The sequence below is a fragment of the Mustela nivalis genome (assembly GCF_964662115.1).
Source record: "Mustela nivalis genome assembly, chromosome: 8".
Classification (NCBI taxonomy): domain Eukaryota; kingdom Metazoa; phylum Chordata; class Mammalia; order Carnivora; family Mustelidae; genus Mustela; species Mustela nivalis.
Window position 1 is genome coordinate 12,599,307 of NC_139027.1, and position 8,804 is coordinate 12,608,110.

Below are 8,804 nucleotides of genomic sequence, written 5' to 3' on the forward strand. Positions count from 1 at the left end.
GGGCTTCCGCCTCTCCTGTGCCCTTCCTGCTTGCCACTACTTTCTCCTTCAGCCAAAACTCTCTGTAAGGTGCAGGTTTCACCCTTAGTCTACAAGATACCCTGAACATTGCTCCCCTTTCTCTGATTCCTACTGTGGGTTTTGATCAAACAAAAACAATGAGAAACTCCAGGCACCCCCGGGTACTTGGATGAGGTCAGAAAAAGTGTCTTTCATCTTTCCATGCATCTCTTCGCCCCTGGCCCCTCCTTAATGCCGGCTCAGGGCCTGGAACTTAACTCTGTGTGGTCTCGCTAGGTGCTTGTCTGAGGCCAGCGGTCAGCAGGAGCTGGCTTGGGGGCAATTGCCCCATTGCGTGATGTGGGGGCGGGAACACCGGGCGCCTATAGCTTGGAGCAGCTGGCTCGGAGGAATTATTGCAAGTCTGCACAACTTAAAAATCTGCAGTTTGGGGGCGGGAGGGGGAGCGCGGGGGTGGGTCCCCGAGCGTCCCATTTCTCCTCCCGGCGGTTCACTGAGTTCTTGCTCACTGCAGAGGGGCCGACCATGCCTTCCGGACCGCAGGCCGTCCTCGCTGAGGCCCCGTTCGTTCCTCAACCTCGGGCTGAAGGCATCTCCCTGTGACCTCCTCTTCCATCCTTCAGGAAGAAGAACCGGCTCGTCGCCGTTTCGCTCAGTGCATGTGACTTGCTAGGTAAGTCGAGGAACAGAGCAAGAAACAGTCTTGCTCTGCGCAGTGCCCGAGTATTCGGGCAGCGGGGCTGGTGGTAAACAGGCTGGACCGGGGCGACTGTTTGTTCCTTCGCACTTTGTTTTAAAACAAGTTGCGGCCTCGATACTTCCTAGGAGAATCCTGGCAAATTTGCACAGTGTCGCTTGGGGCCGCGACTTTCGGGAGGCTGTTGCCGGTGCCGCGGAGGGCCGCGGAGGAGACGGTCTGCCTCCCGCCGAATCGCGGGCTCCAGCCCGAAGGGCGCGCAGGTGGGAGGCAGCGGGCGCGCTCCTGCTCCCGCCGGGACAGGGCACGCGGCTCCGGGGGTGACTCTGCACTCGGGTCTCGGCGGGGGCACGCGCCCCGCCAGGGCGCCAGTCTGTCCTTCCGTGTGGCCGTGGGTCGCACGGCCCGAGCCCGGTAACCTGCAGCAGACCTCGGCGGAGCGCCTGGCTCTCGGCCCGGGGAGCGCAGGCGGGGGCCAGAAGCTAGGCGGCGGGCGAAGCGGGACCAATGGGGCGGTGGCCGAGCAGCCGGCCCCGCCCCGTCCCGCCCCGCCCCGCCCTATCCGCGGCTCCCGGGAGCCGCGCTCCGGCCGGCCGGGACCGACGGACAGACCCAGGCGGGCCACCCGGCTCTCCTCGCCGCCGCCGCGGCGGGCGCCGGGCCGCGCGGCGAGGCCTGATTCTTGCGGCGCTGGCGGGCGGCGTCGCCAAGCAGAGCGAGCCTGAAGCACCGGGACTCCTGCAGGTACTTGCTCGTGTCCCCTCCTCCGCGCGCACTCCGGCGACTTCTCCGTGCGACCCCGCAACTTTGGCCACATTTTGCTGCCCCTGCAGCCCCGTGGCTCGGGTCACGAGTGCACGGCCGCGCAGGTCTAGGACCGCAGGGGACTTGGCATTCTGCTGAGCGCCTGCCTCGCGGCGCCCCCCCATCCTCCGGTTCCCGGAGCCCGCCGTCGCGGGAGTCCTCCAGACCCGCCTGTTGCGCGAGCTGCGGCCGGCGGCGCGGTGGCCGGGCCCCTCGGAAGGCCGCAGCCGGGGTCGCTAGGATCCGCTGTTGGGCGTGGGGTGGGTAGTCGCGGGGTGGGGGACTCACTGGAGGCGAGAGAGCCGGGGAGCGGGGGAGCCGGGGAGAGGCGGCACTTCGCGGACGGCATCCCTGGGGCGTTTCCTTAGCCGCGAAGCCTTTCCTTCTCTTCCTCGAGAGGAGGCGCTCTCCTGGCGAATGTAAGTGCTTCCCCTGCCGCCTGCTCCGCCTTCTTCCCCGTCATTCCTCCCCTCCCCTTTGCCCTGCAGCGGGGCCGGGCGCCCCGCGACCGTCGCAGGGCACAGCGCACCCCCGGCCCGGGGGCTGGTGCCGCGCTGTGCCCACGGGCCGGCTGCGCGCTCCGGCTGCGAGCGGCTTGGGGCTTGCAGGGCCGCCCGCCGGCTCCCCGCCTTTGCCTGGGGGGTGGGGTGGGGGTGTCGGGAACGTCCCCTGCCCGCGCCCCTCTGAGGGGGTGGCTGCCGGACCACCCGAGGTGAATGGGCTGGGGAGCGAGCCAGACCTTGCCACGGCGGCCGCGGCCCGCCAGGCTAGGCTCCTTTCGCATTGCAGGGCTCCGGCTCCCCCCAACCCCGCCTTCCCCCCCTCTGTCTCTCCCCGTCTCTTTTGGGAAAGGAGCACCTTTGGCGTCCTTGGTGTGTCACCCGCATCTCGGCTCGGGAGACGGAGCCGGCGGTCTAACTCCGGCAGCCGGCAGCGGCGGCGGTGGGCGGCAAAGATTCCCCTCCAGCCGCCGGGATAACCCCGGGGCTCTGGTTCGATGTCTGAGCGTGAGCGGGTGAAGCGGGGTCGTGCCTGGGCACAGAGAGCGGACTTGCCAATCGTCCCGCTCTTGGATTTCTTTCTTTCTTTCTTCTTCTTCTTCTTTTTTTTTTTTTTTTTACTTTGTCTTTCCCTCTGAAGAGCAGGGCAGGTGAGGAAAACCGGATCAGAAACCTTCCCCTCCATCTTCCTTGTATTTGTTTAAGTGATTTGCATAACCATTTGCTTAGTACTGTATACGTTGCAACCCCCCCCCCCCCCTTAGACTACTTGCAAATACCTGCCTAGGTAAACAGGAAGCCAGCATTTTTGCTGAGCACCTGCCCCCACACAGTTCAGGCTGAAGGAGGGTGGCGTTGATAGTGTGGTTGAACTTGGTGTAACATTTCGGTTTCACTCCTCACTTGGGTTGTAGAGTCCATGGGGCCGTTGATTGAATCAGTTTGCGTTTACAGCCGGCTTTCCCGGGCTAGGCCCCGGGCTCTGTCCTGGGGATACACAGTACAAAATGAAGTTTCTACTCCGTCTAGTCCGGCCCTTCTTTTTCCTTTTTTCACCAGATTCCTTCCTTGTGTTCTAACATTAAATCTGTCTTTTCACAACTAGGGATTGTCAATATTGGGGTAGGGAGGAGAAGATGAGGTGCTTACAAACTCTGAATCCAAAGCACGTTGTGAAAATTCTAAGAAGATCTGTGGAATCTGTTTTAATTCACTTTTGTGTCTGAGCCATTTTTTGCCTGGAAAATCAGCCTGAATAAGCCCATTCATCAATGCAGCAAAGCTAAGCTTTTATGGGTCAAGTGTATAAAAGCAATTGGGGTGTGTGTGTGCAAACCGTCTTTGCTTTGTTGAGACATATTACAGTATTAAAAATCCGATGCTCGGATGCTTGGGCTTGCCAGCAAAGCACCAGCTAAGTATTTTTCCTTCTTCCTTATTAGTATTGTCATTGTCATTCTTATTTTTAAGAAAGATGGGAACAGTGGGGACTCCAGACACTTCCTCTGTCTTAAGTGAATTTCGCCCTTCATGTCAATCCTTTGCGGACTCTATGTCCTTCTGTTCTACCCAAGCAAGATCTCAATCTACCCTGTGTCTGGCATTTGGGGTTGGAATGTGCGCAGCTTTGAGAGAGCAGACAGGCACTACAGGGTTTTCCTCCTCCTCCTCTTTTTTTTTTTTTTTTTTTTAAATAGAGATCATTTATTGGCTGAATACCATATGCCAGCCACTCTGCTGGGCACTTTTCCAGACATTATCTCATTTAATGTTCAGAACCACCCCATGAGGAAATGAGGCTTTCCTTCTTCATCACAGTGTTTCTAGGGGAGCCAGCAGTAGATGGAACCCCTCTAGGTACATTCTGAGTCCCATGGGAGACCAAACGGGTGGGGCTGGGCTTTGGGGTCCCACTGGCGGGCAAGGGCCACTATGCAGGGTAGCTGGAGGCAGAGCCGCAGGTGGGTATCATTACTGGCCTGGCTTATCAGGTTTCAGGAAGGCAGATTCTCCGGAGTGCCCCTTGTGTGACATCCCCACAAGGACCTGGGTTCCAGCCCTGACTTCAATCTCTTCATGGATCCTTGACCTAAGTCACTTTTCTTCTCTGAGTCGTAGTCTGTTCAGTGACGAGAATCTGGATGTCTCCTATGTGTTCTTACCCTACACTAGGCACTGTGCTAAAAGCTCTGGATGTCATGACTCATTTTATCCTGATGATGACCTTTGGAGGTGCGGGGTCTATTACCACCCTATTTTATCTTTAAAAATTTATTTATTTATTTGTTTTTATTGAGGTATTCTTGACATACAATATTATATTAGTTCCAGAATATACAATATACAGCGATTCGACAATAACATACATGACACAGGGCTCGCCAGGATAAGTGTAGCCATCATCAGCCTATTTAGATGAGAAAAAAAGAGAACAACTGGATGACTTATGCAAAATCATACAATTAGGACTATATGGAGCCAGGATCTATGCCTGGCAGTCCAGCTACACAGCTACTATGGGATTCTGCCCTCCTTGGTTATCTGGACAGCCCCAACACTAACCTATGCTTTGTAGAACTCAGGTGGGGTTTGTTGATTAGTGAGCGGTAGACGTGGCTTGCCATTACCAAGGGGCTTTTTAGTCTCCATCTCATCCTTAGAAGGAACCTTGACAATGGCACTGGAGAAGCGTTCTTTTTGCTTTTGCCAAAAATGTCGTCTTTCCAATGTAATTGGGAAAAAAGAAGACAGACCATAAAGATCACGGGCTAGGTAAACATGGCTGTCTCTGCAGAAAGTGCTTGTTATCAATGAGGAATCGAGAACAGTGGGAGATCAGTTTGTACTGAGTCAAATTCATCAAAAATGCCAAGAAGTAACTAGCCTGCAAGAATTTGTTGTGTGGGTGTGATGTGCCCAGTGCTGAGACACCAAGGGCAGGCGGACTGTAAGAACGTGTGTTCTCTGAGCCTGAGTGCACAGTGGACCTGGACACTCGAGATGAACAGGCCAACACAAGACGCTAAATATTTGCATCCTGATAACAGTCACAAACTGTCGTATTTGTTGAGCCTGCTACAGTTTGCAGAAACTCTCACAGGGTTACCTCGTTTCAGTTTAGTAACGGAGGGTAATATGCCCGGGGCGGGCTGGGGTTTTACAAGCCCCTATTGCAGATGAGGAAAGCAAGGCAAAGTGAGCCTCTTGGACTTGGCCAGAGCCAGGGGTCTTCCGACTCCAAAGCCATCATCTGTCATCCTCACAAGGAACGTGGAAGATGTGGAAGGTCCTGGGAGGAGGCAGTGTTTGAACTTCATTCCGAAGCTGGCTTTTGGTCCCTGCTCTTGGCTAGTCAGGAGGAGCAGGGGAGGAGAAGAAAATCTTTACTGCTGTTGTCTTATTTTTGCATTCAGGGGTCTGGTATGTGAGACGTGGAGAGAAACTCCAATTATGATGAATTCCATAAAAATGTTGAGAAGGGGCAATCAAATGTAGAACGTGGTTTAGAAAAATTTCCATCCCTGGCTTCCTTTATCATTTTTCTTTCTCTTTTATCATTTCTTTGTGGGCAGGAGGGTCTTGCTGTCTTTGGAACCCTGCAGAGGCTTGCCTCACGGTTTGCTTGGAGTAGATACCCTTTAAAATGATCTTTAATTGCACAAGTGTTGAATGATAATGGCCCAACATCTGCTTTTAGCTAATAATGTTACAGATAAGCAGTTAATGTTGACAGCAGCTGGCTTCAGTGTGCTTGCTGAGGTCCCCCGTGAATGAAAGCCTCCTGCTCATCAGCCGGAGAAGATCAACTGAGCTCATCTGAGCCGCCAGCAGATGCTTATCAATGTTGACTTAATGATTAACTTATGCAGTCATATATACCCTCTCTACAGTTACAAATACAATGCTCTTTCCATTTATAAAAATACACATATATCTTCTTTACATTTACATTACAAATACATTTACAAGGATTCATTCTGTAAGGACTGGAGTACTTACCTGGCATTACGGACTGTTAGATGCTGGGTATTCCGCGGTAAAGGAAACAGGCACGGAGGGAGTGGGCAGCTACTGGGGAGACAGACATTAAACAAAGACGTGCAAACATTTAAGTAGGGCCAGGTGCTTCAAAGAACTTCCTGGGGGGTGGAGAGGAACAAGGCTGGGGAGGGCACTAGGTTAGATGGGGGACCCAGGAAGACCTTTCTGAGAAAGGGACTTTCCATTCTGAGGGATGCACGGATGTTTATCCAGTGGAAAGTGGGAGAAGGAGGATCTTAGGACGCGGAAGGAGTGTGAGGGTTTGAAGGCAAGGATGCGCGCGGAGACTTGGAGGAACTTCTGGAGATCTGGGGTTGGGGGCTGGGAGGGGGCCAGAGAGGAGGGCCAGGGCAGATCATGCTGCACCCTTCACACCAGCTTAAGGACCTTAGAGTTTATTTTGGGGGCTGTGGGAAGGAGCTTGTGGATTTGTAGGGGGTGGGGAGTATTAGGAGCCAATTTACATTTCTGCAGGATGGCCGGGCGAAGACAGGGAAAAACAGATTGGAGAGGCTCAGGCATGGCAATTTGGAGCCTTCTTACCTGGGGGATTAGAGAGTTGGGGCCAGATGGGACCAAGTGGAAAGCAATGGGAGCTGAGGAAGTAGAGGCCACACTCGTACAGAACCCTTTCGGTTCTGAAAGGGATCAGAGAGGGTGTGGGGATCCGCCCGTGTGTGTGGAGCCCACACAGAGCTGAGGTCAGGGAGCTGAGCCCAGTCAACCTGTCCACATCTCTGTGCTTGGAGTCCTACGGCGCTAGAGCTTCTAGAACAGAAGACATTGGAATCTTGACTCTGGTTTTGTCTCTAACTGGTGGGGAAATTTGAGTTTATCTCTTGTTCTTCTCTGTTTTTGTTTTTGTTCTTATTTTCCTCACAGCCTGTTGACTGTATGATTTAAAAAAAAAAAAAAACAGGTAATCTATGAATATTTTTTCTTTATAGTATCATTCACGTGTGTTAATTTGGATCATTTTTGTAAATTGAACTAGGAGAGTTATGAGTGGGTATGTGGAACATTTGTGGTGAGATTCTAAGCATTTGCTCTTGATGATTCCCAATACGCTGCTTTCGAATTGCCTTAAATGGAGAGACAGGAGTGATAAGCCTGGTGGTGTGGAGACGCGGAGCCCCGTGAAGCTATGTGGGGGTGAGGCCTGGTGGAGAGCCCTGGGCGCGGCTAAGCCAACTTTCTGCGTCTCAGTGGAGTCCTTCCTTACCTGCCCTTCCTTATCCCATGAAACTTCCTCTTTCTCCATAGATATGGTATAAAAAGATGCAAGAAAGGTGCCTCTGGTCTGTCACCTGGGGACCCACGTACAGCAGAATAAAATGGTCTTTGTTGTTGTCTCTGTCACTATCTCTTTCTCACTCAAATAAATGAATAAAATCTTCTTTTTAAAATATTTTATTTATTTGTGACAGAAAGAGATAGTGAGAGAAGAAACACGCGCCGGGGAAGCAGCAGGCAGAGGGAGAAGCAGGCTCCGTGAGCAGGGAGCTGGCTATGGGGCTTGATACCAGGACGCTGGGATCATGACCTGAGCCGAAGATAGACGCTTAACGACTGAGCTACACAGGCGCCCCTAAATAAATAAAATCTTAAAAAAAAAAAAAAAAGAAAAGAAAAGGAATCTCTTTGCAGCTATGTGGAATGAGAAGGTAGATAGGACCATAGGACTTAAAGTTACTCCACAGATCATTTAAGACATTTGCTATTTCCTGAAGACTTCTTTCAGGAATGCGGACTTCTATCCTGACAAATAATTATTGTGGTGAGATAAAACATGCCAGTAGACTAAAGGTGGCGCTTGAATATGTCCACATTTTTTTTTAAACTTTCATTCTTTTATGGACTAGTCTGGCTTTCTCCATACAAGCCAACGTGAATCCCAGAGTATTTCCTAGCATTTACTTTAAGGTAAAGAATTTCATTGGCCAGAGGGATGAGAAAACTTGGCAGCTAAAGACTCGTGGTTGGTAGGTTTGGATTGAGAGGAGGAGCCTGGGTTCTGGCAAAAAGTGAGGTCAGCACGCTTGTCTTAGTGGTCAGGAAATCAGACCTCCTGGGCAGGGCTTTTCCCGTGGGTTTTTAAGATCCCGGTTTTCTAAGTGTGGTTCCTTCATGAAGCTGCTGACATCAAACCTCCTTCTCCCCTCCTCGTCTTGGTGATTAGACACCCCCTGGTCATGATTTAGCTCTGAGACTATTTCAGGGCTGAACCTTCTCTGTCTCCTGGCTAAAAGTATAAATGAAAAGTGTCATTAAATGGCAGTGTCCTTCTGTCTGTCTGTCTATCTATCTATCTTCTTTTAAAAAAAAGGATTTACTTATTTATTTTAGAGAGAAAGAAAGCATGAGCAGAAAGAGGGAGAGAATTGCCTTAAATGGAGAGACAGGAGTCTCTCCGGAGAGGGAGAGAGACTATCCAGCAGACTTCCTGCTGAGTGTGGAGCCGGCCCGGGGCTCTATCTCAGGACCCTGAGATCATGACCTGAGCGGAAATCAAAAGTCAGACGATCAACTGACTGGGCCACCCAGGTGCCCCCCTATCTACCATCGTTGTCAAAGAGTAAAAAGGTATCTATGTCTCTTATCATCTCCTTAAATCACATTTCTATAGGGTAGGCTCTCTGCATATGCAAAAATGGGAAGCTCATGGACGTTCATACTATGCCTGAGAACTTCACCTTTTATGCAGTTTCCCCAGACTTTTTGACCTAATTTGAAAGCAGATG

General features: G+C 52.0%; 1 protein-coding gene across 4 annotated transcripts in view; it reads left to right on the forward strand.

Moving 5' to 3' along the window:
* Positions 1-526: 526 nt before the first annotated feature.
* KCNS3 (potassium voltage-gated channel modifier subfamily S member 3) overlaps positions 527-8,804 on the forward strand; it is a 38,438-nt gene continuing 30,160 nt past the window's right edge. The window contains exon 1 of one of the 4 annotated variants that reach the window (XM_082745799.1): positions 527-694. The gene's annotated coding sequence lies outside the window, so the exon portion shown is untranslated. Of the gene's footprint in view, positions 695-1,278; positions 1,463-1,863; positions 1,942-8,804 lie in introns of those variants that run through there. The other 3 variants (XM_082745801.1, XM_082745798.1, XM_082745800.1) reach the window with 3 other exon arrangements.